The sequence below is a fragment of the Hyperolius riggenbachi genome, chromosome 8, assembly GCF_040937935.1.
Source record: "Hyperolius riggenbachi isolate aHypRig1 chromosome 8, aHypRig1.pri, whole genome shotgun sequence".
Lineage (NCBI taxonomy): Eukaryota > Metazoa > Chordata > Amphibia > Anura > Hyperoliidae > Hyperolius > Hyperolius riggenbachi.
The window spans coordinates 96,931,131-96,957,433 of NC_090653.1; the positions used below are offsets into that span (position 1 = coordinate 96,931,131).

The 26,303-nt window shown below is 44.1% G+C and overlaps 1 protein-coding gene across 2 annotated transcripts in view; it reads left to right on the plus strand.

Annotated features, from left to right (window-relative positions):
• Window positions 1-26,303, plus strand: part of PLS3 (plastin 3) — a 153,484-nt gene that overhangs the window by 26,345 nt on the left and 100,836 nt on the right. Inside the window, exon 2 of one of the 2 annotated variants that reach the window (XM_068250917.1) lies at window positions 10,126-10,155. The exons of the other annotated variant lie outside the window; for it this stretch is intronic. The gene's annotated coding sequence lies outside the window, so the exon portion shown is untranslated. The remainder of the gene's footprint in view (window positions 1-10,125; window positions 10,156-26,303) is intronic. 2 annotated transcript variants of the gene reach the window in all.

Sequence of the window (26,303 nt, forward strand, 5' to 3'; positions counted from 1 at the left end):
CATGTTGTACAGTTTGTCGTTTAGCTTTCGCGCAACGTATTTCAGTGAGTTGGTTGTTTAGTTGGTTGGCGTGTCTTTACATCCGTCAAACTTCTTGTGCGGTTGGTTGTGCATTATGTTGGACGTGTGTCTGTTTGTTTTTTGTGAGCTGAAAAATGCATTTCCAATTTCAAAGGCAAATTATAATCCTATATTCCTTTTTTGGGTATTGTAGGTTTTCTGTATTCACCTAGGATGTTGGGATCTTGTTTAGTTTACTTTTCCATTTACCTCACCTATAGCTGCAGTGTTTACCATAAATACAAAAGGATCCTGTCAAGGGCACAAGCAGTTGACGTTTGTTCTACTCTGTAACTGCCCTTGAGTAAATGCATGTATTTTTATCAAGATACCTGTATGCCTGGTGACACTTAATAATACAGTTTTATCTGTACCACTCTTGTGCTTGTGGGGTGTGCTGGGAAGTGTGACATCACTACCACTGAATGGTTTCCCTTTTAAAAGCGGACCTGAACTCCAGAACTTCCTCTCTGCTCTAAAAGATACCCAACAGCATAACCTTTAAACAACAAAACATTTCTTTCTTAGGCCTGGTGCACACCAAGTATTTTTGGTAGCGATTTCAAAAACGCTTCCACTTGTGAAAACGCTTGGCTAATATATTTCAATGGGATGGTGCACACCAGCGGTTTGAGGTTTTTAGCAAACCGCAAACGTGGCTCCTGCAGCACTTTAGCGGTTTGCAGAAGCGTTTTTGCCTCAATGTAAAGTATAGGAAAAAAGCTCAAACCGCTCTGAAAAATGCTAGATCAGAGAGGTTTTCCAGGCGTTCTGTTACAGAAGCTGTTCAGTAACAGCTTTACTGTAACATTTTATAAAATCTGCTACACAAAAACGCTAGGCATGTTTAGAAAACGTCTCTAAGCATGCATAGAATCACTCTGAAAATGGGTGTTTGCGCGACCTAGTGGGCAGTGCCGTGCGCAGCAGGCTATGGGGGGGGGGGGGGTAGGGGGGGGCTGGGGTGCGGCTGCATAGCTAGCATAGTTACCCCAGTATAGGGAGTTTAGAGTTTAGTTGCCCCAGTATGGTTAGTATAGTTACCCCAGTATAGTGCCCCAGTATAGATAGTATAGTGCCCCAGTATAGCTAGTATAGTCCCAGTATGGATAGGTAGTGCCCCTGTATAGTGCCCAGTATGGGTAGGTAGTGCCCCAGTATAGCCAATAAAGTGCCCAGTGTAGCTAGTTTAGTTGCCCCCAGTGTAGCTAGTTTAGTTGCCCCCAGTGTAGCTAGTTTAGTTGCCCCCAGTGTAGCTAGTTTAGTTGCCCCCAGTGTAGCTAGATTAGTTGCCCCCAGTGTAGCTAGTTTAGTTGCCCCCAGTGTAGCTAGTTTAGTTGCCCCCAGTGTAGCTAGTTTAGTTGCCCCCAGTGTAGCTAGTTTAGTTGCCCCCAGTGTAGCTAGTTTAGTTGCCCCCAGTGTAGCTAGTTTAGTTGCCCCCAGTGTAGCTAGTTTAGTTGCCCCCAGTGTAGCTAGTTTAGTTGCCCCCAGTGTAGCTAGTTTAGTTGCCCCCAGTGTAGCTAGTACAGTTCCCCCCAGTATAGATGCCCAGGAGGGGGGAAGCAGCGCTAGGAGGGGCAGTGGAGGCAGCGATGGGAAGGGGGGAAATATCCCCCCCTCCCTCACCTGGGACCCCTCCTTCTGCCTCTATCCCCCTCCATTTAGCGGTAGGCAAGTGCAAGCTCGGCGGCGAGGAGACATGCGCAGAATTACTCACCACACCACGTTCCAAGCGCCGGCAGCGTCATATCGTCACAGATCTCCGCCTTCAATGCCGCCCACTGTGCTTCGGCTAATCAGGAAGCACAGTGGGCGGCATTGAAGGCGGAGATCTGTTGACATGACGCTGACGGGCGCTTGGAACGCGGAAGTGGTGAGTAATTCTCTGCATGTCTCCTCGCCGCCGAGCCCGCACTTGCCACCGCTAAATGGAGGGGGAGAGAGGCAGAAGGAGGGGTCCCAGATGAGGGAGGGGGGGGATATTTCCCCGCCTCCCCACCGCTGCCTCCACTGCCCCTCTTTCTAGCGCTGCTTCCTCCCTCCTGCGCCCTACAGTAGGAACAGGTCTGGCGAGAGGCCGGACCTGTACGGCACACCAGGAAACATCCAGCGGCACACTAGTGTGCCGCGGCACAGAGGTTGAAAAACGCTGCACTAGAGGGATGTGAGTTAATAAAAATTTGCCTATAGCATTGCATTAGCAAAGCTTTTAAAATCACTAGCACTTAAAAAAAGCTGCTGGTGGGTTTGAGCCCTAAGGGCTGGTTCACACTATAAGAGCTTTTCTAAGCACTTTGTAAATTTAAAAGCTTTTGCTAGTGTGTGTGTGTGTGTGTGTGTGTGTGTGTGTGTGTGTGTGTGTGTGTGTGTGTGTGTGTGTGTGTGTGTGTGTGTGTGTGTGTGTGTGTGTGTGTGTGTGTGTGTGTGTGTGTGTACACTGGAGCGATGTGATTTTGTGAAAATCCTCCATAGCATTGCATTAGCAAGAGCTTTTAAAATCTCTACAGCTTAAAAAGCTCTTGCAGTGTGAATCAGCCGTAAAGGTCGGAAGTAATTGGCGAAGCTGAACAATGCACAGCCTTTTTTAATGTGAAATTTCAAAACTGGTAATGCAAATAAGACTTAAAGTGTACCAGAGCTTAGCTAAAATAAGTTTTACACGTACCTGGGGGCTTCCTTCAGCCCCCTCCGCGCAGATCGCTACCTCGCCGCTGTCCTCAGTCTTCTCACTCTTTGGTACCGGGTCCCGTAACTTCAGCCAGTCACGGCCAGTCTGTGCAAAAGGTAGAGCGCTCTTTACGTGTCTCTCTGGCAGCTGCTGGAGAGATACGTAGAGAGTGCACTTCTTTTGTGCAGACTGGCCGTGACTGGCTGAAGTTATGGGACCCGGTGCTGAAAAGTGCGAAGACTGAGGATGGCGGCGTTGCAGCGATCTGTGCACATGGGGCTGGAGGAAGCCCAGGTATGTATAAATTTTTTTTATTTTAGCTCAGCTCGGGTTTCACATTTTATCATGCAGCATTGAGCTTTTCAATAATTTTAATAAGATGCAAATTCGTTGACACAAATATTGTTTGTTTGAAACGGTTTCCTGTTGGGAAATGTTGCTTCATTCAGACAGCTGTGCATTAAGTAGATGCTTTTTAACTTGAATTGCAGATGCTAGCACGAACGCACATCCTGGTCTATCGTGTCATATGAGGTGCCATTGCTTTGAACAGACTCAGTGCATTGAGGCCCAACCTGTTGAGCACATGGTACAGTTATGTCTACAAATGTTTCCCAATATGCTGACATTTCTCTTCCCGTCTCTCAAAGCACTACTGTAGTCTTCCCAGCAAATGTTAGGCACAGGTGCTCTGCTCCTATAGAAAATGCTTCCTTTGTCTTGCACAGCAGTGTCGGCTGTCATAAAACACTTGTTAAAGAGGAATTCCATTTCTTGTCTTGGACTGTCAGCTGTAAAATGGGCAAGCAGTTGTTACATGATCCAGCTAAAACTGAATGGATCAGGTGACTGCCAGCCCCCAGAGCTTGTGTGAAGTGTGGCTGTACAACATATTATTCTGTGTCTCTTCACAGCCAGTTGGCAACCTTTTATTTGTGCTCTGACCTGGTCCTCGGGGTTGTCATTCTGTGGTCTTATTTTTTTATTTTCTAATTACATACATTATCACTGTACAGTGTGCTTTTCCAGCCGGGTGGTATGAAATGAGAATGCAGGGCCAGCGCTTCTGTGAGCAACTCTGCTTACAGCATCGGAGGAGGTGAGCCGATGACAGCCGGGTGGTCACCAAAACTAGCCGGGTGGAGCACCCGGCTAAAAGACCCTGGGGAGAACACTTACTGTATATTTACCATAGTACACCTGATCTGAGAGTGATATGGAGACTGACATTTATTTCCTTTTTAAATAATGCACATTGCCTGGCTTTCCTGTTGATCCTCTGCCTCTTATAGCCATAGACCCTAAACAAGCATGCAGATCAAATGTTTCTGACTGTCTGACTGGATTAGCTGCATGCTTATTTGTGGTTTGTGATTCAGATACTACTGCAGCCAAAGAGATCAGCAGAGCTGCCAGGCGACTGGTATAGTTTAAGAGGAAATAAATATGGCTGCCACCATATACCTCTCAGTTCAGGTGTAGTTTTTTTTTTTTTCTTTGAGATTGTGTTGTGTTACTGGTGGCAAAAAGTGTCACGCCCGTTTGAGGTTCTATCTGGTGCAGGGCTGACAGCCTCCCATAAAAAGTGGGGCCTAAATTTACACATACCCAGTTAGGCCCAGTGCACACCAAAACCGCTAGCAGATCCGCAATACGCTAGCGGTTTTGGGAGCGGATTTCAGAGCGATTCTAGGTATGTTTAGAGAGGTTTTCTAAACATACCTAGCGGTTTTACGTGCGTTTTTGTGTAGCAGATTACACATATTGTTACAGTAAAAGCTGTTACTGAACAGCTTCTGTAACAAAAATGCCTGGCATACCGCTCTGAAGTATTTTTCAGAGCGGTTTGCGTTTTTCCTATACTTTACATTGAGGACGAAACGCTTCCGAAAACCGCAAACGCGCAGCAGGAGGCGCGTTTGCGGCTTGGCAAAAACCTCAAACCGCCGGTGTGCACCATCCCATTGCAATACATTAGCCAAGCGTTTTTCCAGGCGGATGCGGCTGGCGGATCGCTCCAAAAACCGCTCGGTGTGCACTAGGCCTTAATCACTGTCTGTGAAGCAGGTAGTAGTTTTTGCGGTATGTATGATATTCTCTGTGTCTGAGCCGCCCGTGCCATTTCTCTTACGAGGCAATAGGCACCGGAATGTTCAATCGCCATATCATGTCTTTTTTTAAATCTTTTTTTATTTTATTTATTTTTTTAAACCATGCAACAATATTGAATTCGTATATAAACATTGTAATTTTAAAAGAAATTGGAACAGAATTGATCTATGATATTGAAATAAATCATTATCATTTTCTCCAATTGATAAATATTTGTAATAAAGTTGGAGCCATGCCCAGCCGTCTGGTAGTGGAAAGGAAGTAGCTGAGTGTCTGTTAGCTGTGAGAGACACTCGGTACATGAGGCTTTTCATGTCTGTCAGAAGCTCTTGTCGTCTTCTTTACATAAAAAACCTCTTCCCCTGAGCAGTGCCAATATAGATGATGCCTTTTAGTGATCTCATTGAGGTTTTGCATTCATTACAGTACCTGGATGACTAACTATGTACACAGCAGCTATTGTCAATATCCCCGGCGTACAGGGCCGCACACCTGTTTTGTCGGTGGACCGCTGCAGTAATATGCTGGATGGCTCACATGACGTTACACTTTGATGGATTAGCAGAAGATGATAGCGTTGGGAATGAATGATTAACTTGTATTGCAGCGACAGAGGGAAGTATATTTTTGGAAGTTGTGACCAAACCCTGATAAATGCACACGGAATACTTTGTCTATATAATATGGGCGAGGAGATGCTAAAGCAAATAGTGATGATTTCACTTTCTTTCGAGGGCTGTGGTGGAGTAGAGGCACAGAATAGGGCACTTATCCTTTGGGCTTTCTTGCTGAAGGTAAAGGTAGTAATATTGTAGACTTAAAAGTAGGTAGCTTTTATGTACTGTACTGTAGAAAAGCGAACAATCAGACTTGGCATTTGTAAGGCCTCTTTCCCAAGGGTGGTTGAACTGCTTGCTAGTCAGTTTACTTTCCTGGCTGCTGGCTACAAGTGCCATTTGGCTGCAATTGTATGAAGCCGAATGCCAGTGTTTGGGAACGCCATGCGTGTCACGTTTAACATTTGTTTGACGGTACCTGCCAGCAAAAAGTCTCATGTTGCGTCTCAAAGGGCGGCAACTGCCATACTCCAATGCTACTCCATGGAAATAGGGGATGCAGAGGTTGTGACTGCACTGGGGGCCTTTGAGTCAGAGGTGCCCTGAAGGGCCCTCCCTCACAGTATTAGCTGTTTATTGGTCGTGTGCTGGTAATAATCACTTCTATAGATGCTTTGGAACTAATTAACAAACTGTTCCCCATCCCCTTCTTGTGCCTCTGGTAGTTGTCCTTGGCAGGTTTAGGTGCGCCATATCAATTATTTATAGAGTGCTTGGGTGGACCCAATGAAAACTTACCCTGGGGCGCATAGCCCCTTAGCTATGCCACTATCCATGGGGGTGCCCTCTGTCCACTCAATGTACCCGGCGCTAATAAGCGCACAGTGGGTGAACGGGAGCAGCTGATAGGAGGTGAATACACCGCCTTCAGCTGCCTGTGAATAAGACGCCTTGGGTATAATTCTGAACCGATTCAGCAGTGGTCTGTCTACCACATCTCCTGTTTGTCATATTAGTAAGTTTACAGGGCTGTGGAGTTGGAGCAGTTTTTGTGCACCTGGAGTTAGATTTGTTAAAAATGTTTTCTACCATTTGTAAACCTGGTTCAGATCGTGCGTGAAGAATGCAGGAGAATGAAGGGATTCTTCCTCTATTATACAAAGTAACTGCACATAACTCTTGAGGTGTGTACATACCTAACATCTCGTGCTACCTGTCAGGGATTGGGACCCGATCCCTTTGGCCAACATCGCTAGGCCAGCCTGTACAGACGCACGCAAGCTGCGTAGTGGACAACGTGTACTGTTGCTATGTGGGGAAGCAGAGGGACGATGGAGCAACAAGTGTGTGACATCTCGGCGGTCGGTGGAGTTGCATCATCTTCAAAGAAGTTGGCTGTGGCCTGGCCAAGTAGATCCGCCGGGCGTGTACGAGGCTTTAGATGTACCCACAGTTAGATTGCCTTGGGCCCGATCGATGCTTTTTATTCCTGTCTGCACATTCTACATGTCCTTACCAAGGACTAGTTTTACATTTTGTTTAACAGCCACTCTACAGCTATATGTTGTTTGTTTAAAGCGCATCTCTGGTGTACATAAAAAAACAGAGGTGTGGAATAGTTTATATTCGTATGCGTTTTTAGTCAGAGTAACTAATGAAAGTCAATGGGAATTTGTATGTAATGTGCACATTTACGCTACAAGATGTAAGGTTTGTGTGATTCTCCATTGACTTTCATTGTTCATTTGACAAATTCTGTTTTGCACATTCCCAATTTACAAATAATGTTTTAAAGAACAAGCGACACCCATGCTAACCTAGAAATGAAAAACACATAAAGTAGATAAATACTACTTCCACTTACATAACAGATGTATTGTGCTATCCACGTAATGATTCCTGTGAATCTTATAAAGGAAAAGGCAGAAAATCCTATTCTAGGCAGTGGCCATTTTGCCAAGCTAATGCTGACATCCTATCCTCCCTGACTCTTGTTTCCCCCCTCCCTTCTCTTGCTAATTGCGTATTCATTAGCTGCCCTCCTCCCAGAGTCTTCAGACACTCCCACTGAGGTGTATACTAACAACTGCACTGTTTTTTTTTGTTTTTTTTGTTGTTGTTGTTTTTTTTTTCTCCTTCTCCAATCGCTGAGTCACCTCAGCCATGCTTGTAAACACAAGTGAGCAGAGGTGTTTCAGATAAGAAGCTAGGTAGGGAAATAAATGGAAGAGGAGGAATATATTATAGACAAAAAGAACCCCCAGCATTTAACTGTTTGGCACTGACTAGTACTACTAAAGGGCCAGTGCTCCTAAAGTATGTGATAACTCCAAACCATAACAGCAGAAAAAGTTTTGCAAGTTTTGAATGCAGGATTAGCATCTTTATCACTTAATACAGATGCTGTTGAAATTTGAATTTTATGGTGACAATACCTCTTTAACTACTTTGGCCTCCTGAACGTACTAGCTACGCCCAGGAGGCCATGTGCGCGTCCGCGCGCTCCCGCGGCCAATCGTGCGTGTGCACGCGTGCTCCCGGCCGCGGTTCGTTAGCCTGGCAATCAGTGAATCGGGCTATGGTGCCCGATCATTGATTCCTCCCCCCCGCAGAAAAAGCGACAGCTTCTCTCAGAAGCTTCGCTTTTTCTGGCTGTTGCGTTCCCCATGCGTCTCTAAGCGTATGTTACGCTTAGAGTGACGTCATGTAAACAAACTCATGGCCGCCATCTTGTGGCCAAAAAGTAAAACTACAACTAAAAGTAAAAAAAATAAAACTCAACACACATTTACACTCTAAGGCTACTGTTTACATCCCACCCTCCCAAAAAAATACCCAAATAAAATGTTAAATATAAAAAAAAAAATTACAATAAAAAAAACCATGTAAATATTTACCTAAGGGTCTAAACTTTTTTAAATATCAATGTAAAGATGAAATATTTCTATATTTTTTTTTATTTTAAACTTGTAAATAGTGATAGATACAAAACGGAAAAAAATGCGCCTTTTATTTCCAAATAAAATATTGTCGCCATACATTGTGATAGGGACATAATTTTAACGGTGTAATAACCGGGACATATGGGCAAATACAATATGTGAGTTTTAATTATGGAGGCATGTATTTTAAAACGATAATGGCTGAAAATTGAGAAATAATGAATTTTTTCAGTTTTTTTTTCTTATTCTTCCTGGTAAAATGCATTTACAGCAAAGTGGCTCTGAGCAAAATGTACCACCCAAAGAAAGCCTAATTGGTGGCGGAAAAAACAAGATCTAGATCAGTTCATTGTGATAAGTAGTGATAAAGTTATAGGCTAATGAATGGGAGGTGAAAATTGCTCAGGTGCATAAAGTGAAAACGACTGAAGGCTGAAGTGGTTAATAAGTGTGAACCCTGTCGTACAACTGAGACAGTTTGGTTGCTCTGCTGGAGTGCTTCAGTTTTGTGTTTTTGTTTTTATTTATTTTTTCTTTGCGCCTCTCCTGATAAATCAGCCCGTTTTTTTTTTTTGTTTTTTTTTTTCCAGGGGAAAAAAAAAAGACTGTTAATCTAGATCAATATTTTGAAACCTGTAAACATAAATGACACCCTAATCTCTTTAACTTTTGTGGCTTTGTATGGCAGTCACACAAGGTCTACCTCACTAAAGTTACTTTGCTTATTTTGTCTGCCAGTTCCCTCACCTTCCCTTCTGAAATGTATAATTTGCTATTGCACTGAAAGAAAGGTGCCCAGACATCACCTGACCCTCCCTGGCTCCATAACCTCCACACTGATTGCTGTGCCTGTTGTGGTGTAATTATGCAGTGCGGTGCATTTTTATTTTGCTCACTTGTTTTGTGAAACCTCTAGCCTCACCCTTCAAAGAATAACATTTCTATTCTGGACCAAAATTCTGTGTTCCTGATAGGGTATTTCCGTAAAGGCTCACTTGTAGAATAGAAAGACACTCCCTTGAGTTGTCTCAGAATAGCCAGGCTTCAAGCTGAGAAGTTTTTATTTTTCTTACTTTTTTCCCTTTTCAAGATACATTCCTTGCTCTACGTATTTTTTTTATTTTAGTAGTGAATGTATTTCTATCTATTGAAAACACGGTTATAACATAAAGACCACTTCCTTATATCCGGACTTCCGTAGAGGAAAGGAAAACACACATGGACACTGGGAGCCCAATCTCGTGTAATACAGTAAGGTACTTGAGGGTATAGATTGAACAGTGTAAAGTTATACTCACAAAGCTGGTTGATAAAGATGGAACCTCTCATAAGCGCATGTAGGGAAGTACTGTCTCCACTCAGCCTTGTGGATGAGGTGCTGTGGTCGCTGCGTACAAAAAATAGGCGGTCTCACTCTAGGTGAGGGCGTTAAGTGAATGCCTTGGGTAAGCCACACACCTTGATGAAGGGGGATCGTGCGAGACCCCCGAAACAATGGTCTACTATCTTTGTGGACATTATGGCTCAATAAAGAGCATGACTATAGAAGATGGAGTACTGGTATATTCAATTGTCAATTGTTGCCTTGGGTAAGGGTCGCTGGTCAACACTGGAAGAAGGTAGGAGACGCCCAAGGGTAGTGAAGGTGTGTGTATATTATGTAGAAAAATTGAGGGTAAGCGGGTCTTACTTTTGAGATGTAATTACCAAGAATACGATGTTCACTAAAAATACTCAAAATTATTGTGCACATAAAACTTACTTTTTTTTTTTTTTTTTTTTTTAGTGAACATCATATTCCTGGAACTTCTGTAAGGTAAGAAAATAATATATGGTATACACCTTTACTTCCTTATATTGCCGTGAAGAAGGAAACTCCCGTGATAGTTATCCTATTTGCCTTCTGAAGGTTTGCATGCTGTGGTCCATTCTAATTTTTGCACAATGGCTTGGAAATTCCCAGAAAGCCTTTCGGAGGGATGACGTTTTGTGTAGGTTTGCCACCTGTTTGGTTTTTAACCAGTCAGTTTGGTTTATCATCCCTCAGTTTCTCAGATCGGAATTCTTTGTTTAAAGCGAACCTGAACTGAAAACTTCCTCTCTGCTCTAAAAGATAAGCAAAAACGTAATAACCTTTTATAGAAAAAAGTCTTACAGCTTATACAGATCCTGCAGTAAATCTGCAGTGTCTACTTCCTGCTTTCATGGAAGCAGACATATTGTTAACATCCGATGTTGTTAGCTGCTCTGACGAGTCAGCCAGCTGACACAGCTGAGAGATCAAATTACAGTTGTGGTTAGTCACAGATGAGGGGGAATTAGACAGGCTACACTCTCTAAATAAATACAGGGTGCATTGTTCTGTTTTCCTTCTGTCCTGCGCAAGAGTTCAGGTCCACTTTTTAAGCTGGGTTCTCACTGAGGATGGACTAACATCTCAAACAAATGTTTGTGAACGCGTTTTTTTTTACTGTGAAAATTTGCGACCGTTCGCGGCGAGCCCCATCAACTTTAATGGCGGAAAAACGTCTAAAACCTTCAAGGCATTTCAGCCCGAGCTCTGTAATGACAGCGCAGGAGATTTGGGCGCAGCCGGTGCCACCATAGACCGTAATAGGAACTACGGCTATAGCAGCGCACAGTGACTACGTTTGGTGCCGTTAAATGGAGCTGAAGCTATTTTTAAAACACTGTAATTTGGCCTTTCGCAATAGCTGGAAGCCAAATTACATCACCCCCTACTATCCACGTGGACCTGGAGGGGGAATAGTAATCAATGCCACCGGGACTTGTGCAGGAGCAGCAGGATAAGCCATATATCGGCTGTATCCTGCGCCCAAGTCTCCCGGCTGCGAGTTCTCTCGTACGCTTTCAGCCATCTGCAGCCACAATTTCTTTAAAAAAAGGCTTACAAAGTGTCCGGAAACCTGGACAGTGGCATAGTGAAGGGGATCAATTGCAAAATATATGCGGAAAATGCGTATTTTACGCAAACGCTTTGATTTTTAAAAGAGATGCCAATGGCTGCCGACTTTAGCAGTTGATAACAAAGCCCCCATACATGTTAGAATCACCACATTTTCTGCAAATATAAAAAATAATCAAAGAGTAGTTTTCTTGTTCTCAAACTTTATAAACCTGATCACCGCTCTTATGTGTTATCTGTAAAACCTTGAAACAGTTAAATTCCCTAGATACTAGAGCTGCAAATTACCTGAAAGTGGTGATCCAGAAACTCCATTCGCTTAAATAGATTCTATTCAAGCGAATGGAGCTTCTGGAACACCACTTTCATAGCCACGTTTAGGAGACGCGTTGCTATGTGGTCTGCACAGTCTGATGTTCCCATCCATGCATTGCCATTCACCATGGTCTCACAACACATGGTTACATACATTTATGTGCGTTTGGGTTGTGATTGCATTCATTTATGATCAATGAAATTGTAATCACATCGGAGAAAATCACGGATCAACGCAGTGCCGTGCTATGCAGCCCATTGGCTTTTATTGTGACCACTTACCACTACTTTTTAAAATGGCGATTTGTGTAAAGTGGTGAGCAGGGTGTTGAACTAAATTATGGCAATATCCGAATCGGCTTAATCAGAATCGGCTTTATTCACCAAGTACACCAAATGACGTACCCCAGAATTGTTTTTGGTACACATGCCATGGCAGTCGAACATCTACAGACATAGCATAGATAGACTACATGAAAATAAAACATGACACACATGGTATGAGCCTAGGAATCGTTCACTCAGAACAAGGGATACAGTCATGGACTTTAGTAGCTTGGGGTAAGGGGCCAATGAGGGCGGCTGGGTAAAATAATACTGTCCAGAGGCTGGCTAAACCGGTCATGGGGGGGCTCAAGGTTGATTTCAGAAGGTGTAACGCCTGAGAGAAGAAGGTACTCAGCGTCTGGTGGTTCTGGAGGGGATGGCTCTGAAATGGCGGCCCAATGGGAGAAGCTGGAAAATGCGACTGCCGGGGGGGGTAGGGGTCGTGTGAGATCTTGGTGGCCCTCGTCCTCATTCTGGGAGTGTGGAGGAGATCAAGGGTCGGCAGGGGTGCTCCCATTATCTTTTCTGCAGTGCTGATTACTCTATGCAGTTTGTACTTGTCACTAGCATATGCCCCTGCGTACCGTGTATCAACAATAAGCGGGGAACATTAGTATTTATTTTTTTTTCAACGCAACGCTTCCAATAAACTGGCCTTGTAACCAACCACATAGTATTCACTGCTTGAGGACAGCAGCTGACTGGTGGTGCAGGTGTAGTGAAACTACTGTCTTTTAATTTGTCTGTGTGAACTTAATATACGGTCAGTCGGTTGAGGTAAAGATTAAAGCCTCATCTACACGCGTAGATGAGGCTCCGATCTGGGGGCTCGATTAGCCGCCGGATCGCCTCTTCCGCGTCCCCGCTCACCCGCCGGATTCGATACCCGCTCGTCCCTTTCGCCGCTTATCTTCCGCTCGATTCCCTGCCATTGTCCCCTCGCAGGGAACGAGCAGGGAGTCGGCGGTAGCAAGATCCGACCTGTTGGACCTGTTGCATCAGCGGCTCGATTGATAAGTAACATCGGAGCCTCATCTACGCGTGTAGATGAGGCTTAAAACTATTTAAAATATCTTTTTTTGAAATGTTGTTGCCTAGAGATTTTCTGTTTGGATGAGACTTAGGAAAATATTTTGCTTACCAGGCAGGCTTGGCTCCTACTGTGAGCAGCAGGTAAGGTGTGGCTGCCCTTCAGAACTGTCAGACAGGTTTGCTTATGCAATAACATGGCTCCTCTGCACCTCTTCAGTGTGTCACCACCCTCCGCACACCCACATACATCCTCCGCAATATTGTGAAACAACACCTGTGGACGCTCGTCACTAAGTGAAGAAGTGTCAGTAGCAAAATGTGCTTTGTGTGAGATGTTTAATTCCACATGTTTTGGAACTGGAAATCCTACTTTCTCTGAAAACTTTGTATGGCCTTGCATGATGCAGATGTTTTGTTAGAAGCATGGGTGTGTTGTATGAGGCACTTTTGTCTAGGGCTGTGGAGTTGGTACAAAAATCACCCTACTCCAACTCCCGACTCCAGGTACCCGAAATTGCTCAGACTCCTCAACTCCAACTCCGACTCCACAGCCCTGCTTTTTGTCTCCCTATAATTAATTCAAGTCCCACCAAGGAGCGCTTTGCATGGTCAAATCTCCATGTTTGTAGTGGTTTTGTGTGGTTATTCTTGTTTTCTCACAGTCAGGAAACTATATTATTTTTTTTTTTTTATTTTCCCAATTTTTTTTATAATTTTGAAGTAAAAACAGGCAAAGTAAAGATTTGATCAATTTTTTTTTTCAACTGATTTTTTATACACGACGAAATGTTAGCTACATAGGAAGTAAGATGCTAATTATTCTGCCTCGATGCAGGTTTATGCAGATGTTTTATGCAAATTTATATTGCTCATGAAATCAGTTAATTTGATGTGTTAAATGTGGGGTTGGTGACTACAAATTAAGTTACACAGTAGTACTGTACCAGGCATGGACAAACTTGGCCCTCCAGCTGTTGAGGAACTAAAAGTCCCACAATGCATTGCAGGAGTCTGACAGCCACAGTCATAACTCATAAAGGCAAATGCATTGTGGGATTTGTAGTTCCTTAACAGCTGGAGGGCCAAGTTTACCCATGCCTGTACTATACTCTACATATGCAGTCCCCACAGAGCTGTTGTGAATCCACTGAGAATCTTGTGCACATTGAATGCAGAGGTGTTGTCTATCACCCGTAAACCTGGTTGTGACCATGCATGAAGAGTGTAATGGCCTGTCTCCACTCGTCAGTTTTTCTGTGCATTTTCTGCACAGGAAAGCTGCAACCAGTTTTAATCAATGATCTAGTTCCCACATGAATGCATTTTTGCAGAAAAACAATTGACAGCAATGCAAAACTGTCAAACATCTCAAGCTGGGAAACTGACGAGTGGAGAAAGGCCCTAATGCTAGAAACCCACTAGGAGAGCTTTTCTGAGTGCTTTGGGATTTGAAAAGCTCTAGCTAATGTAATGCTATGGGTGTGATCCCACTTGAGTGATGTGATTTTATAAAAATCCCCCACATCATTGCATTACCAAGAGCTTTCTCAAATCACTCACGCTTACAAAGCGCTCCCAGTGGGTTTCTGGCCTAATGGAGAAAGAATCCCCTCCTTCTCCTGCAGAGTACCTGCACATCATTCTTACATGTACCCACAGCTAGATTGTTTAGGGGCCTGATCGATGTTCTTTGTTCATGGCCCTCTCTCTCTACAAGTACTCTTACCAAGGACTAGTTTTGATTAATATTTAACGTAGGTTCTACAGCTGTATCCTAAGTTTAGTTAAACTGCATGTCTGGTGTACATAAACAAAAAAATAATGCTTAAAGTCAGCATGTCCTAACACATTGTCTATTTAATAAGATTTCCTAGAATCAGTACCAGCTGGGTTTTGGTACACAGATCTCCCTCCTTGCAGAAAAGATATAGATAAGATAGAGGCCTTTTTCTGCAAGGTGGCAGGACTACACCCTGGAACCCGACTTATATGGGGCTCCAGTGAATCTTATACAGATAACTTCCCGGGGCATTCAACTTGGCAATGGTGGGCCAGGATAGCCGACAAGGTAGAGTTTCAGCTTCCTGGCCCGGAGCTTTTTTGTTCTCAAATGCAGATGCCATCTTAATCTAGCTTTAAAACTCCTAAGCTTTGTCAGAAATGAAATGCCTTTTATGTTACTTTTAATCAACAAGATTATTTGCAGATTAGAGGAGTGGGAGTAATCATAAATTTGAAGAGTCTGAGTTGGAGTCAGATGATTTTTTTGTTACCGACTCCACAGCCCTGTATGTCATTTATCCAGTCAGTTTAGGAGACACATTTACTTTTGTAGTGAAGTCGGTTGTTGTGATAACATACAGAATTTCCCTTTCATTCTGAGCTGATTCACTGGATCGGCGGGTGTAACTTTATTCCAGGGAGACTGCATCCATTTTGTATTACTACATTTGGCATAGAAATGATGTCTGTGGATTGTAGGCGTTTGTGTTTTATTTGGTGCTTGACTTTTCAGTCTTGTTTTTACTGAATGAGTTCATATTGTTTGGTGCTTTACTTTAAAACAGAACGGGAGGGGAGAGTCTGCAAAAATCCCTCATATTTGTGGCCGCATAGTGTTAGTGAATTGTTTGTGTCTGGAACAAGTATTTCTTTGTCTAGCGTAACTGGGTCATTATGTGGGGCGAGTTTTTTTGCTTATGATGTTGTGGACATGTGAGTCTTCTGCTGTCCTCCAAGTGTAAGTGTCAGGACTGCAGGAAACCTGATATTGTCTCAAGGCAGAAGTACACTATAGTGTTATTTACCTCCACCCAATGGATTTCTGTTTGACACCAGGCAAAATGATCTTATGGTCTTGTGCTCTTTAAAGGATACCCGCAGTGACAGAAGATAGACGTGTATGTACAGTGCCTAGCACACAAATAACTATGCTGTGTTCCTTTTTTTTCTTTCTCTGCCTGAAAGTGTTAAACATCAGGTATGTAAGTGGTGGTTTCTGTCTGAGTCAGGACTGGGTCATACTACAGTGTGACCCTCACTGATAAGAAATTAAAACTATAAAACACTTTCCTAGCAGAAAACTGCTTCCGAGAGCAGGAAAGAGAAAGGTTCAATCATTCATAGATTTTAGCTCTGGCATACTTCAATGACTGTGTCATTGAGCAAAAACAATAAAAACTTAAAGTAAATTTAAATATAAAATAAAACTGTGGAATATTTTAAGTAATTTTTAGGAGGAGGAGGATTGATACAATTGTTTATTCCATTAGTTTATTTTCACCTCAGGTGTCCTTTTAAGTTAAAAAAGTGCTATGTTACTACACTGTACCATTTCTATGGACGATGGTCCTAGCAATTCAAAATACAATATGTTTCATGTAAGTAAAATGAATTAGTATATTCCTTCCATACAAAAAATAAACTAAAAAGGAAAATACTATGACATGTCACTGCTACAAATTACCTTACATTCTCGTTCCATTTTAGTTAGTAGCTGGCTATACCAAAACCCCTTTATTGCCACATCTCAAGTTCTCAGCCCCAAACAGTCACTCAAGGGCTTGAAACCACACTGCTCTGTATGTATTATGCAGCCTGCAACGTGGCCCTGCATTGCAAGCATTCCATTCTAATCATAAATGTTTCTGCTGCAATAAATCTTCTCAGTCAGCCTGACTCAGTCTATTTGGTACATTGTCGTGGAGAAGGAAGCTTGTTATCTCCCCGCCCACATTCCTGCTCCTAACTGATTGGCTGAGGGCAGTTCAGTGTGACACAAGGCTGAGAAGGGAGAAGCTGCTGAAATCCGATCTATGCTGAGCTCACGTGTTTACAAAGCAAGCTAGATATGACAGTGTAGTTTCTAGGAGGAAAAAAAAAGATTAAAAGTGAAAATGACATCAGGATTGGCTTCAGTCAGAAGAAGTACAAATGGAAAATGCCTTTATTTATGATATTAAATTCACTGATTTGAAAATGTGGACAGTACATGTTATGTAAGTAGAACAAATATTTATCTACTTGTATGTGTTTTTTTTTTTCCTGGGACAGTATGGATGTCCCTGCTGTTTTAATGGCCCAAACTCATGAGCTACTAATGTAGCTAGTCGCTAGCACACGGTACCGTGTGCGCGACAGATTGACGACAGCTCGTCGCCGGGTCCCTCCGCATACACACTGGAAAGAATGATTAGTGGTGCGACGGAAGCTGTCGCCGACGTTCCTCCCCCCCCCCCCAACCCCCCCCTCCCCCCCCCTGCCGGAAACTCTGTGCACTGCTATTTGGTTGCTGTCGCTAGTCCGCATACACACGCAGACTAGCGACAGTTGCGGCGAAGTTGCGGCAACTGTCGCCAGGCGATTGACTGCGCCAATTGCCTGGCCATACTCACGGGCGACCTGTCGTCGCAAAACGCGCTTGCCACGTCGTTGCGGCGACAATTGTAGCCCGTGAGTATGGGCCTTAAGAGTTGAAAATGCCCAGAGAAAGGGTTAGAATCAATGGCACAGCGGATGTTGTTTTTGGAAATAAGAAGCAAATAAGTGACTTGGCTCACTTGACACTGCCTGTTTTCTTTTCTTATATGTATCTTTTCTTATATGCATCTAGCTTTATAATGGGCTGGACTAAGATACATACTTATGTGACAGAAGTAAGAGTAATGCAGAACAAGAATAACCCCAGTATAGCCTGAACAGCTGAAGTGTGATTTTCAGTGTTTTGGGGTGTTGATAACAGCAGCTTAGTTGAAGTAAATAATCTGCTTTTCTAGAATGAACTAGTTTTCCCTACAGACGGTCGGGTTGGAGGGCGGCAGGGCTGCCAGCCAAGGTTTTGCGTGCACAGTTGAGGGTCATTGTTATCGTGGCTTTTCAGAACAATGTTTATTCTGTACATGCTGGCGGGAGGAGAGCAGACATTGAGCTGCGGGCTCTTTATAGGACTCCTCGTGGTGAATAAGCTGCACACTTGTTAAAGGGAAAGTGGGAGACATATGGTGGCTGCCACATTTACTTGTCAAACATCACCAGTTGCCCGGCAGTCATGCTGATCTCTCTGGCTGCAGTAGGCGTGCTGATCTCTTACATTTTTATTATTATTATTTAGTATTAAAGGGGCCCATACACTGGTCGATTTCAGTCATCGATTGATTCTATAGAATCGATTGGTCAGAAATCGATGCTATCAAATTTCCCATTTGATCGATTTGCGGCAGATTTCGATCGATTTGATCTATGCCAGGATGGAATATCTAGGTCGATCTGCTGGCAGCAGATCCATGGCCCATAGAGATGCACTGGATCTAATGGTCCACTAATGCATTTAGATCGATTTCCAATAGATTTCATTTTGAAATCTATTGGAAATCTGTTCCTAGTGTGCGGCAAACATCAGGTAGATTCCTGTCAGATTCAACTTGACAGGCATCTGCCAGAAATCTATCTGATGGTCGAATCTGCTGCAAATCGATCAGTGTATGGCCACCTTTATATAGCGCCAACATCTTCCGCAGCGATGTACAGAGTATATTGTCTCATCACTGTCCCTCAGAGGGTCTCACAATCTAGTCCCTACCATAGTGATATGTCTATGTATGTATCGTGTAGTATATGTATCAAATAGTCTAGGGCCAATTTAGGGGGAAGCCAATTAACTTATCTGTGTGTTTTGGGTGTGTGGGAGGAAACTGGAGTGTCTGGAGGAAACCCACACAGACATGGGGGAGAACATGCAAACTCCTAGCAGATGGGGACCCAGCGCTGCAAGGCAAGAGCGCTAACCACTACGCCACATAGTGTCTGAATCACACACCTGAAACAAGCATGCAGCTAATCCAGTCAGATTCAGTCAGTAACCTCTGAGCTGCATGCTTGTGCTGGGTCTATGGCTAAATGTATTAGGCTCTGTTCCCACTTGCGCATGATCACGTGTGGCCAGCAGGAGCAGACAGTGTAGCCGTGGTGTGGTTGTAGCCCAGGGCAGATGTGTTACCCCCATAGGCTATATGGAAATGCATTCGCCTCCCTGGGATTATCGTGGACTGCACAGAAGTGTGGCTCACTTACCGCAACAGACTCAGTAGATCCACTGCAGACTGGCAAGTGTGAATGGCACCTTATATATAAGATAGGAGCCATCACTGTCAGTTTTATGGAAAGCGGAGAACGGACAAAAAATGTCCATTCTCACTTCAAGTCGTAACACAGCCTTACAGGCAGAGGATCAGCAGGACAGCCAGGCAATGTGCATTGTTTAAAAGGAAATAAATATGTCAGCCTCAATTTCCCTCTGACTTCAGGTGTGTTTTAAGGTGCAGACAGATAACTCGACATATCCTGTCTGTGATGCAAAGTGTATGGAAATCAGCTTGGATAACACTTCAATAGATTAGAGCTTAGACACCTTTTTTTAAGCCTATTTTGCATTCTGTGCTTGAGCTGTTATTTTAAAGGCAACCTGCGGAACTGGAGACTAGTGGCGGAGTACCCACCTATGACCATGGTGTATGTACAACGGCTGCCAAAGGTTTGTCATGTCATCCGGCTAGTCCTGTGATATAGATGGCTTTAGGCAGCCCAGCCAGCTCTCTGTGTGGCCATCCTGCCACAGAACCAAAAACTGATGCTGGTCTTTTACCTCTCCACTGCAGGTTGTCTTACTAGCCCTTCAGGTGGCCACACGTGATACAGTAAAATGATCCGATTTTACGTCTCTTCGATAAATGATAGAATATCCGGAAAACATCGAAAGTTTTTTAAATTCGACTGAAAATTCCTATTTTTTTTCTTTATTGATCTGGAATGCTGGAAATTTTTCTTCAATTTTTCTAAAGAGTGCATGGTGTATGTTAGTCAATTTATTAATATACATACCCTAGCAAACCAATCTCCAATAGTTTCCAATCATTTTTATCATAATTGGGGGGGATTGAACATGTGTGTGGTACATTGGTCATATTTTTGAAATGTTAAAAACAGTCAGAAAAGTTGATTGCAATTCTTGAATTGAAGAGATATTTAAAAAATTGTATGGTGTGTGGTCACCTTACCTCCTCACAATCATTTGAGGCTGCTTGGCAAATGAGTAGTGTGTTTGTATATGAATTGGTTGAGAGCATGCATGTAGCAGTAGACTGGCTAGAACTGTGATTACCCATGTAATTCGGCAGACTCCATATTACAGTATTATTATTTTTATTATTATTATTTAGTATTTATATAGCGCCGACATATTACGCAGCGCTGTACAGTGTATATATACATATATATCTTGTCACTAACTGTCCCTCAAAGGAGCTCACAATCTAATCCCTACCATTGCCATATGTCTATATTATGTAGTGTAAGTACTGTAGTCTAGGGCCAATTTTTTAGAGGGAGCCAATTAACTTATCTGTATGTTTTTGGAATGTGGGAGGAAACCGGAGTGCCCGGAGGAAACCCACGCAGACACGGAGAGAACATACAAACTCTTTGCAGATAGTGCCCTGGCTGGGATTCGAACCAGGGACCCAGCGCTGCAAGGCGAGAGAGCTAACCACTACGCCACCGTGCTGCCCAGTAGACATTTAAGTGCCACATAAAAAGGCAAGGAGGGCCGCATTCGACCCACAGGCCTTGAGTTTGACACCTGTGGCCTAGAGAATGGACGACACAAAGCAATGATGAGATGTAGTGTTTCTTCTGTTGTACATTGATGAAACTATTCACTGTATTATTTTGGGAGTTTCCTTTATTTACAGAATTTGTTCATTAGTGTTTTTACACAGTTTCAGAGTAGCATAAATATTGCACAAACCCTACAAACGTATGAATGAACTTTGGCATTATGCCTTCCAATACATAGCTGTGAATGGGCATGGATTGCTTTGAATACTACAACAGCTTTAGGTGTGCGTGTGGCTGGGTGGAGAACATGGGTGCAGGAATGTTTAATCAGTGATTGGATACTTTTTACAACTAGAGAACTCTGTACCTTTCCAGTTTCATCCAGCAAGATTAAAGAGTAACTGTACTGAAGCAAGAAACTGTATGCTAGCTACTTGTTTTTTGCTAACAAGCTTTAAAAGCTCCACCTAATACATGGCTCTTGTCCTGCAGGGAGAGAGAGCGCATACTAGCATGCTGGATTGTTGTCAAATGAGCATTGGCTGTTTTACCTTTGCAGCAACTGCTTACAAGATCTTTAAAGGGGAAAAAAAAAGCCGCTAAAATATGACAGAACCAAGAGTTTTTGTACTAGTCCATCTCCTCATGGGGGACTCTCATATCGTTCTTTGTTTTTTTTTTATTTTTTTTATATAAAGCATTTCCCAAACGCCAGTTTAACTGCCAAAATAGTAAGATACCAGCTAACATGTGTAACTTCAAATCATGGGGGCCCCCCAGCAAATCTTGAATGGGAACCCCAAATGCTCTCACCCTTTCCCTTGCCTACCCCTGTTGACCCTCACAGCCTGGGGGCCCATCTAACAAGGGTCATAAGACCAGTGTGGACATCATAATCCTCACACCCATAACAAGTGCAGCCACAAAAACACCTGATCTGATGGATGGAACCCTTTATCAGAGGGAGTGAAGTAGTCCCCTGGGGCCCCCTTACAGCTCCTGGCCCCCTGCGCATGCAGGGTCTGCTCCCCTGTAGGTACGGCCCTGCCAGCCAATCTTCAGCCCCCACTCACTTGCACACTATTTTGTCAGACATGGCAACTGCCGTTGAGGAAATGCTTTTGAAAGCAGAGAACCCTGAGAATGCCACATGAGGGGATGGATTAGTCCAATACCTGTCGGTTCTTTATTTTTTTTCACTGGACTGGTCTTTTTAAAGCAAATTAATAAAGAAGAGGATGGTAGGCTTTCAGTAAAGTGTTGATTGAGGTGAAAGGTGATTTATTTCTGACCACCTTTTCAATGCTTTCAGTAATGGAACCCGCAGACTGGCCACAGCTATTTATAAAGCTGATGCTACGCCTTCTCTCTGACTTTGTAGCCATGAAGGTGACCATCGCTCCAAGCAATGGAAACTTCATTTAATCAGAACTTCCTGTTCAGGAAAGTGCTTCCCACTTCCTACTTTTGAAAGTCGTTCTAATGCTGCTCATTGGAATCTTTTTCTGCTGCATATATCCAGTCAGATGTTTTAGCCATTCTATAAATGGGACGAGAACAAAAATGGTGCTATACAAGAATTAGATTTATCCATTATAGGTGTTGGCTTTTAAAACCTTTATCTGAATTCCATGATGGTAGACTCAACTATTTTATATGGACCAAATGGTTGTCTCCTACCCCTTCCATCAGTAATTGATTGATTAAGAATATTTGTGCTGATTTGGGATCTGCATATTATAATTGCCCAAGGGATTCAGCAATTGGACCATAGTTCCCCAGTCAGTATAATCTTGTTATAGTAAACTTTTGGGTATAGTAAACAAAGTGTTTAGGTCCCAGCCAAGCCTCATTACAAGTATATGGAAGTAGCTCCTGGTGTAGTAAACCCTGATATAATAGAACTTCTATTGTAGTCAACCTATTTTTGGGCCACTGCGGTGTTCTGTATCCGGCTATAGTGGAAAGTGGGCGGGCACATGCATCATACGTCAGTCTGAGATCCATGAACGGAGGGTGGGCTTGCAGCCATCTGTTTGCTATCTGCTCACCACTCTGGGCCTTTGTAGATTACCTCAAAAGCACCAGATGGTGAGACCTATGCTTCCTGTGTAACCTATTGACGGTCATCTGTGACTTGCTTGCGCATGGCTGAACTACTGCAGTATCATCCAGGCTGCACAGAGATGTGGATAGAGGAGCACACTAAGTTCTGTACCTGCATAAACTGGTGAGCCCTATGCTTCCTGTGCAAGCTGTAGCATGCAAATCACTGTGCATTGTGATCTAGCTTAGATGCTTTCTGTGCTTGCTTGCTGAAGCATTGAAAAGAAAAAATGACTCCCAATTATTGACTGAATTAAGATACAATACTGCAGTATACTTGAGTATGACCATTTCTGATATACTCCACTTCTGATATAGGGAACTACTTTGCCCGGTCCCTTGGAGTTTACTGTGACGAATATTACGAAAGTCGTGCGCGTAAGCGCCATCGACTTTCGCATGGTCGTGCACAGTTCCTGTCAGTCTTGGGTAAATGCACAATAGATGTCAATTTCCCTCTCTCTTACTGAGTACAGTAACCTCCCCCACATCCTGTGTCAGGAAAGAATTTCACAAGTAGCCAGACCACCTGGGGAGCAGCATTTGGTACATAGCTCATCTTTCCCCAAAAGGAAAACCAGCTCAAACTGGTTGAGATTCAAAATTTCCCTCCAAGCGTATAGCTTCACACAAAGGGAACGTTAACTTATTAATAATTCAAAATAGGTTTGTCACAGCAAGACCAAAATTACATTTCCTGATACCTAGGAAACAGGTCTATAATTCACATGAATTATCCTTCTCTAGCTATCAGGAATCAATTGAGAAACCGCTTTATCCGGCATGCGTAGAGCAAATTCGTTAGACTAGGCGTGTATAGTCTCATTTAATACAGAGTCGCATGCTGCTTATGAATATGGTCTCGGATCTGCGATGCACCCATCTGGGGCGGAATTACACAAATTATTAATAATTGGTACATTCCTTGCTCCAAGTCTGTGGGTGGTAACCTGACTTGCCAGGAGGTAACCCTGCCTCCAACACACCTACTTTCCAGGTAGTGACCGCCCCAAAACTCTGGTCAGTAAAAAGCGTTTGCAAGGAACTCCACCCAGTTCTTCAATTTACATCGACTAGGGAAGTCCAGACATGTGCTCACGGAAGAACCGGGCGCATGTTGTGTACAAAGGACTTTTAAGCTGAATGCCTACGTTTAAACTGGACTATTTTCTTCATGATTCAAATGGACTGCTCAGCTAACTAAGTAAGAACTTTCTGTTTTATTCCTTTTATTTTTAAGCTCTGTGTTTTATATGTTAATAGGTGTATATAACTGTATGTAATGCATTTGTGTTATTAAACGTTTAAAAATCGTTTAGCGGTTATGACCTGTTGCTGAACATACACAATCGTACCTATTCTCCTGAACTCGCTACCCTGTGTTTAATAGAAGTATACATTTATAACCCGTATGCGAGAACCCGGCCCAGACATAACGATCTGACCCAGATTCTTGCATACTGCTAAGGGTTAATATAGCGTTCTCCAAGTCCTAGTAAAATTACAGTAGCGGGCTGTGTAACTCGCTTGGTGGCAGATCTTTGAATTGTATATGTGTGTGGAGTGATTCGGTTGGTATCAGAACGCTCCCTTCGCGAGTCAGTTCATCAAATTGCGAATGCGGGTTACCCTTCGTGATGAACAAATGACCGTGTAAGAGGATTTCTGACGCTGATCGATTTACCCCACCCGCAGATCGGCTCGCGGTCTGTGACATTTGGTTGGCAGCTTTTTGGGATTTGTGTATGTTCAGAACATCAACGGCAACGTTATTTGATTAACCTGCCAGAACAGATCAAAAATCTGTGGTCGATAACCGGTGCATTACCATTTATATAGACTAAACGTGTAGCACAGAGTTCCCCCCCAATCTCTTTTCCTATCCTATCTTTTATTTGGCAAAAATGGCTGTAGCAAGATACAAGAAAATGTCAGTGGCAGACCTAGCAAACTTGTGTGAGGAAAAAGGCATTATGACGTATAGAAAAAAGAAAGCGCAATTGATTGACGACTTATTGCGACTGGATACCCAGCCAGAGCAGATGCTGGGAGAGCACACTCCTGGTTCAGACGGTGCTGTAACTGGGGCAGAGGAAAGTGAGCGGTTGGAGCAAAGCAACCCACTTCCAGACCCAGAGGAAAACGGGACCGCGTCTGAACCGGTCGCTGTAACTGCTGAGGAGCATGGTGGCCGGCAGGAGCCCGCCCATGCCAACCTGTTCTGTGTTCCTGATGCTGGAATGCAACCTGGATTACAAAGGCTGTTGGAGACAAATCCTGAGCTGTACATGCAGATCGTCAGAGAAAATGCTGACCGTGCAGAACGCCAGCGCCAGGCGGAAATGGAAGCCTCAGAGCGAGAAGCGGAACGGGCAGAGCGCCGCTGGCTTGCTGAGAGAGAAGCGGAAAGAGAGGAGAGAGCAGCCGCACGCAGACATGACCTTGAAATGGCCAACCTGCGAGCGCAAGGCCAAAATCCCTCGCAAAGTGCTCCGGAACCCCGGCCCACAGCAGGCCTGTTTGGGACTCCAAAGTTTAAATTCCCAGAAATGGAGAAGGGAACCGACCCGGACACTTATTTACACTCCTTTGAAAAGACTTGTCGTCAGCATCATCTGCCCCAGGAGCAGTGGGCGAGATATCTGACACCCAACTTGCGGGACAAAGCGCTTGAGGCGTTTGTGGACTTACCCGCTGACAAGGACAATGACTATGCTGCGATAAAAGCTGCGATTATCGCCAAATACCAGCTGACCCCAGAGGTCTATCGCAAAAAGTTTCGCTCCCTGCAGAAAGGCCACACCGACTCTTACACCGACCTGGAGAGTCGCCTGCTGACTGTGTTCAGGCAGTGGTCACGGGGCCTCAAAAAAGACTCTCACCAAGGTCTGGAGGACCTCATCGTGCAGGAGCAGTTGCTGAACTGCTGCACTCCAGACGTCCGGCAGTTTGTCTTGGAGCGGAAGCCGGACTCCGCCAAAACTGCAGCAGAACTTGCAGACACTTTTGTGGCCACCCGTGTGCCGGACAGCCGCAAACCTCCAGCCCAGAGCTGGAGAGGGGGGAGACCTATGCAACCCAGCTCTCCTCCCCCTGCTAACCGTGGGAATCGGGTCCCACAGCCACAGAGGCCGGATGCTGCACCTGCTACTCATCCGCCTGATGCCACATATGTTCCGAAGTGTTACCACTGTGGACAGCGAGGACACCTCAAGTCTGCCTGCCCCGAGGTGAGGACGCCGTCTCCAGAGCCTAGCGCAGAAGTGGCTAGCGCATCCTCTACTGCACACGCCTACCTCGTCATGGGAGCAGCAAATCCTCGACTTTCCGGAAATCATCAAGTCGTGGAAGTTAACGACCAGATCGCTGTTGGTTTCCGCGACACAGGCGCAGAGCTTACCTTGGTTCGCTCTCATCTTGTAGCCAGGGAGAATTTCCTGCCTAATGAGCGTGTCACACTTGTGGGAGTTGGTGGCGCACACGCACGCATCGCCAAAGCTCGTGTTGTTCTCGATTGGGGAAGGGGCCGCCAGTCAAAAGTTGTGGGGGTGACAGATGACATCCCAGTGCCTGTGCTGTTGGGCACCGATCTTGGCACCCTACGATCCTTTTATGAACCTGTGATCAACACCCAGGATTGCCAGTCT